The following is a 6,773-nucleotide window of genomic DNA, read 5'->3' on the forward strand; positions in this document are numbered from 1 at the left end:
TTTAGTTCACTAATTCCTAAAATGTCTGTGTTCACTCTTGCCATCTCCTGTTTGACCATTTCCAGTTTGCCTTGATTCATGGACCTAACATTCCAGGTTTCTGTGCAATATTGCTCTTTACAGCATCCAACCTTGGTTTTATATATATATATATATATATATGTAATATTAATATATAATATATCTATATAATATATTATATATTATATATCAGACATTGCTTCCATCACCAGTCACATCCACAACTGGGTGTTGTTTTTGCTTTGGCTCCATCTCTTCGTTCTTTCTGGACTTATTTCTCCATTGATCTCCAGTAGCATATTGGGCACCTACCGACCTGGGGAGTTCATCTTTCAGTGTCCTATCTTTTTGCCTTTTCATACTGTTTATGGGGTTCTCAAGGCAGGAATACTGAAGTGGTTTGCTATTCCCTTCTCCAGTGAACCACATTTTGTCAGAACTCGTTTTGTCAGAAATGCACTTTTAAGGTGAATTTAATATATGTCCGACAAACAGATTGTACCATCTTTTTTCCCCCCTCTGCTATACAATAAGTTCTCATTAGTTACTTATTTTATGCATGTGCTAAGTCACTTCAGTCAAGTCTGGCTCTTTGTGACCCTATGGACTAATACCCGCCAGGCTCTTCTGGCCATGGAATTTTCCAGGCAAGAATACTAGAGTGAGTTGCCATGTCCTCCTCCAGGGGATCTTCCTGACCCAGGGCTCAAACCCACATCTCTTAAATCTCTTGCGTTGACAGGCAGGTTCTTTACCACTAGTACCATCTGGGAAGCCCATTTGATACGTAATATATATATATATATATATATATCAATCCTAGTCTCCCAATTTATCCCCAACCTGTTTTCCCCACTTGTGCATTAATCTGTCTTTTGTCAGCTTAATCCTCAGGTTCCAGACACATATAAGAGGGTAGAGAAGGAGGTTTCTTTAAATATCCTACAGTTCAAAGTCTTTTATTCTACAATCTGAAAAAGTTTAAAAGCAGATATCCTGGGGAAGGCAACACTTTGACTTACAGACCATACTCTTAGACTATAGATATATTTATCTTGTATATTAGTGCAACACCAGTACCTAGCTTGACACTTAAAAGAATGGATAGATATTCATTTGTAAGTAAATTAACAAGTAATGATAGGACTTCCCTGGTGGCTCAGATGGTAAAGCGTCTGCCTACAATGTGGGAGACCCGTGTTCGATCCCTGGGTTGGGAAGATCCTCTGGAGAAGGAAATGGCCACCCAATCCAGTACTCTTGCTGGGACAATCCCACGGACAGAGGAGCCTGGTAGGCTACAGTCCATGGGGTCACAAAGAGTCTGACACGACTGAGCAACTAAACTAAACTTTAAACAACTAATGAAATAAACAAACAAATTATATCAAAATATTTTCTGGGCTTCCCTGGTGGCTTTGGGGGTGAAGAATCCACCTGCCAGTATAGGAGACACAGGTTCAATCCCTGATCCAGGAAGATCCCACATGCCTCGGAGCAACTAAGCCCAAGCGGCCAAACTCCTGAGCCTGTGCTCCAGAGCCGGGGAGCCACAACTACTGAAGCCCTTGTGCCCTGGAAAGTGCAAGTTGCAACTACAGCAGCCTGTGCACCTGCAGCCCGCGTTCCACAGCAAGAGAAGCCACTGCAGTGAGAAGCCCGCATGCTGCAACTGGAGAAAAGCTCGTGCAGCAGTGAGGAAAGCACAGCCTAAAATAAGTCAAAAAAATTATTCTTAGTATTTTCTAAGATGTTTTAATACCAGCAGATAGTAAGTGCTCAATAAATAAATGAGAAAATTAATAATGAAGATAAATGAGGAAATTAAAAGATGTTACAAGAAAGGCAAGTCATGAAAGCAAAGAGAATCAAGTGAGCCCATTTCACAGTTTTATTGAATCAGTTTTGTGACACTTTGGCTGTGTGTGGAAGATTTGATGTCTCTGGCTTCCAGTTGTTTAGGAAAAGAAGATACTCCAAGAAGAAAATAGCAGGACGGTTGGGAGCGGAGGCTGCGCCCTGCACAGACAGAGGACAGGAGACCACACTTTCTCATCCTCAGTCAGGAGACCTCCTTGCGACATTGGAGGTCAGACAGGAAGGGGGCGCGCGGCGCCCGGCAGACGGGCACAGGCGCGGAGGCCTCAGAGAGGCGACCAGCGGCCGGCGCTCTGCCGGAGCCGTGCAGCGAAGCTGCGCGGTCCTTCCGATGGAACGTCTGGGGATACTGCTCTCTCCCACGTGTTGTTGAGAGTTTGGGCGGTAACGAGATGGCGGACAGGGTCAAACCTTTCCGCAGGACCTTACCAGGGGAATCAAAGACGCCATCTGGGGAATCTGTGTCCTCTCAAAGCTGAATGCTCGAATTCAGCAAAAGAGAGAAGGCTTCGGAGAAGGGCAAGAGGTGTCCTGGCTCAGAGGAGAGCCCAGAGCTAGAGGGGAAGCAGTGGGGGTGAGCCACGGGGCTGTTAGCAGAGATTTTCGGTGCTGCGCTTGGAAGGGTGGTCTGTGTCTGGTTCCGGCTCCTCTTGTTTTATCCAGTGTTTATTCCTGTCCTCAGTCAGTAACGGCCCAGACTGGTGATCTGGGTGATCCAGATTGGTGATCTGTCACTACCCGGGGATGTCTGCTGGTGACTGCGATGCTTCCTCACGTCAGTTTTCAGTGCTGTCTGGATGCTCCCCGTCTCTGTGCTCAGCAAAGTCCTCGGTGCGATTTGCTTTCAGGACATAGCTGACCTGGCACTAGAGCTATCTGTGAGGAGGCCTCCCCCGTTCCCTGGCGTCGCTGACACGCTCTTCAACCTCTTGCTTGAGGCCCTCTTCCTCCTTCAGGAATCGAAATGCGCCCACGGCTGTCAGCCATAGAAAGGAACTGGCCTTGCCACTTTGGATTGGTTTGCCTGGCTTTCCTCACAAGGCGGTCCTCCTGCGTTCTCAGTGGAGCCTCTTCTCTCTCCTCTTTCCTCTATTCATCATCAGCGCCAGTGAAGCAAAGACCCCGGCAAAGCATAGCTTTTCCAGGTGCGCCTCTTCTCCTTGGTGGTTTTCTTAAGCAATAGCCTCTTCCACAAGCTGGTCTACCTGCGAGCGGCCCTAAGGAGCTCCACTTCTGCGGAAAAACTCCCCCTCTCCGCACCAGCTCCTGTCAAACTGAAGGCTGTTGCAGGCCGCGGAGGGGTCGCCCGCCACCCAGAGGGGCCGGCTGGGCTGGAAGCCGCTGGCTCCCCTCCACCCCTCCCAGGGGAGGCAGGGCCCGCCTGTCAAGAGCCCTGTCCGCAGTCCCTTCTCTCTGAGGAATCCGGATTTTTGTCTCTGGTGCATGTAAGGCAGAATCTTCCTGACACCAGTATGGATTTTAAACACCAGTGAGTCTGAAAAAACTGCAGGTTTTTCTACAGCTCTTTTCTAGCGTTTGCCAGCCCCATGCCTGGACTGACCTGAATCCCCTTTCTCCCTGCACCTTTTCCCCTCCCACTTCCTCTGCCTGCCCCCCACCACCTTCTTGCTGCCCTTGGATGAATGGACTTTTGTAATTCTAGCTGTTGTATTTTGTGGACCTATTATTATTATTTTTCTGTGAAGCACACATGTTGGATGCGGGAGGGACGGAGGCTCCCCTGCTCCTGGTCACTCCCTTTACAGGCATCTACATTTAAATTTCCCCCAAAGATAGGGAGGTGCCAATTTCCAACAAGTGCCACTGCAGCACAGAATCAGAGAAGCTGAACTTTTAAACTCTGGCTGTCTGAACTTGACTGCTGGCCACTGCTGGGTCTGTCTGGTGTTTCAAAGGAATATTGGGTGCTGCAAATAGGAACTGAAGACGTAAACTTATTAAACCCATTAAACCTGTTAAAAAAAAGTGTGGGGGGAGGGGGCATCACCTCATGGAAGTGCAGCTAACTACCCACAGGCCTCTTCGCTATACCCCATGTTGGCTAAGAGATGCATTTGCACACATGGGAGGAGCCTGAGATATACCAAATATGGACTCAGAACCAGGCAAATCAAAATGACTGGCCAAAGGAAACCTGGAAAAAATGCCCCATTTAAGTGATTTAAAGTACCACAAGGGCACAACTGTCTCTGTCTGAGTCAGCCTGTGTGTCTACCCACACGTACTATACTGTTTTTCCTCCTCATAAATACTGTACTTGTTTCACTACTTTTTGTCTTTGTAGGAATTCTTTTTCTGCAAAGATGAAGTGCCAGGCCTTGTCACTGACCACCGATCTAGGGGCTAGGATTTGGAGCTCTCACTGCCATGACCCGCCCTCAGTCTCTGGCTGGGAATCAAAATTCTGCTTCAAGTCACTGCTGACCAAGGCTGCCAGAGATCAAAAAGACAGTGATCACAAAGAAGTGGTACACTTGATTAGGATTATTTAAAAGTAATACAAATGTTGGCGTATGTGTGTGTCTCTCCAAATATTTTTGGAACTAATTGGTAAGGGATAGTTTTAATAGAGTGCATAGATTGAATAACCCTACAATATTTTAAGGCTAAATAAATGTCTGAGATATTAGCTGAACACAACTGTACGCATAAACGAAACCCAACTTTGAAAGAGAGTTTTCAAGCAGAGTAAGCTTTGCCTTAGAACATGGTTCAGACTGGTTTTCTGTATCTCTTGGGTTGGTACATTATTTTGGTGCAGCCAAAGAGTTTACCCTGAGCTGAGAAGTAGCTTGATGCTCTGAAACAGGCCTCCTCCTCCTGTTTTAGTGTTTTCTTCCTTTTCTTTCTTTGTTTCTCCTCTGTTCCTTTTCCCTTTTATTCTTTTAAATCTATAACATTGCCCCAAATGGTTTTTCTCTGTTTATGTACACAAGATCTGTACTAATGACAGAGCATTCATTTACTTACAATTAAACTTTCCCCAAAAGAAATGCTTTGGGCTATGATTTGGCTCTTATGGCTCCCTCATAGCTCTTCATTTCCCTTTCATCCAGGAAACATTTCCCCAGGTCGCATTTGGATCCTAAAGGTTTTTAGATCTGTGTAGTTTAAGATCAATCAGAACCCGCCTTCCTTCAGGGATCTGAGACTCTTTTGCCACCAGGAAACATGGGCGTGGAGGTCCTGCTTCTCCCATGCTTTCTGGGTCAGGGCACGCTGAACAAAGCCACACCGAAAATTTGCAGAGGGGAGGAAACCACTGTTTGAAAGTTTTAGAAACCTTGTGGTTTTTGGAAGCCCTGAGCCAATGGAAACTCCTGGCTGTTTTATCTGAGGATGTTTGCTGATGACAGCGCAAGCAGGACGCAGGGACCTGGGGAAAGGCAGCCACACCAGCCACCTCTGCCCAGGACCTCAAGTTACTTCCTCTTCCTGGGTCTAGGAACACAGTCACCCTCCCTGAAGATGTCCGCATCCTAATCCCCAGGATGTGTGCTCCCTTACTGGGGCAAAAAGGCCTTTACAGATGGGGTTTAATTGAGGATCCTCACAGGAAGGAGGCAGGGGAGGCTCAGAGGCAGAGAAGGAGTTGTCACGACAGAAGCAGAGGCTGCAGGGATGTGCTTCCAAGACGAGGAAGAGGCCACAAGCGGAGGAACACCTTGAGGGGCTGGAAAGGCGGGGAACAGATCCTCCCCTGCAGCCTATGGGAGGAGCATAGCGCTGCCCACCCCTTGGTGTTAGCCCAGGGAGACTCATTTTGGACTTCTGAGCTCCAGAACTTGAAGATGATCGACTTGTGTTGCTTAAAGCCACCAGCTTTGAGGAACTCTGTTTGTTCATCCGTTCTTTCAACTGTTCCAGCAGCACTGGGGACGGAGGCAGTGAAGCGGTGACAGGAGGAGGAAAAGTAGAGAGGTTAAGACCCCTGGGCCTCCTGCCTATCGCCCATCCGCCCCGGGTTTCAGGTGCTCCCTTTCAGCCTCCAGGTGGGGGCGATGTCACTTGCGGCAGAGAGAGGCAGAGGGCTGTGCTCAGTGTCCGCCAGCCAGCGGATTCCACATAGAGGATTGTGGCGTTGACAGCCCAGGCAGCGTGATCGTAGGACTAGTAGAGCTGGTCAGCCAGTCTGCCCAGGACAGACGTGATCAACAAAGATGTCCTCTACAGCGGGACGGGGAGAGAGGAGGGGATAGCTTTGAGGTGAATCTACCTGCTGCCCATTCTAGGCGCCCAGGCCACTCCAGGCGGCAGTCACATGCAGTGTCAGGCTGGCCCGTGGCCAGCACTGCAAAAGAGGAAAGGCCTGGTTCCTCTGCTGTGTGGTCAGCATTGCCCAGTGCAGCTTGCGGGGTAGGGGGGGTCTCAACTCAGCCTCACAGTGGAATTGCTGGGGAACCTCAAAGGCCCCACACCCAGCCCCCAGCCCCAGGGATTCCCCGTCACCAAGGCTGGGGGTGCCTCTGGCACCAGAAATTTTTTCTGAGTTCCCAGATGGTTCTCGAGTAGGACAACTTGGGGAGGCCCCCATCAGAGCCTTCCTAGAGCTTGTGCGTTGGTCTCTATCCCAGGACTGTGAGGGGGAGCAGGGGAGCCAGCCCCCTGAGAACCCGGACCAGGCAGAGCCAAACAAGCCGTGCCAGCTTCAAGCAGGCAGTAGACTGCAAGGCTTGGGTCACCTTCTCCAAGCCAGGGAGGGTTCTCCAACCCCACAAACAGGCAGACTGAGGCACTTAGAGTAAGCTGCCACCTGCCGTCTTTCATACAGCGTTCTCAGGTGCTTGAGTAGCAAATCCCACGCCCTCAGACCCCCAGTCCTGAAGCCCTGCCTGCACCCAGCGAGGCGGGCT

General features: G+C 49.2%; 1 pseudogene; it reads left to right on the forward strand.

The window, feature by feature from the left end:
* The first annotated feature begins 1,873 nt into the window (after positions 1-1,873).
* LOC104999621 lies at positions 1,874-2,888 on the forward strand (annotated as a pseudogene).
* Positions 2,889-6,773: the final 3,885 nt, after the last annotated feature.

Source organism: Bison bison, unplaced genomic scaffold (genome assembly GCF_000754665.1).
Source record: "Bison bison bison isolate TAMUID 2011002044 unplaced genomic scaffold, Bison_UMD1.0 scf7180017864356, whole genome shotgun sequence".
NCBI lineage: Eukaryota > Metazoa > Chordata > Mammalia > Artiodactyla > Bovidae > Bison > Bison bison.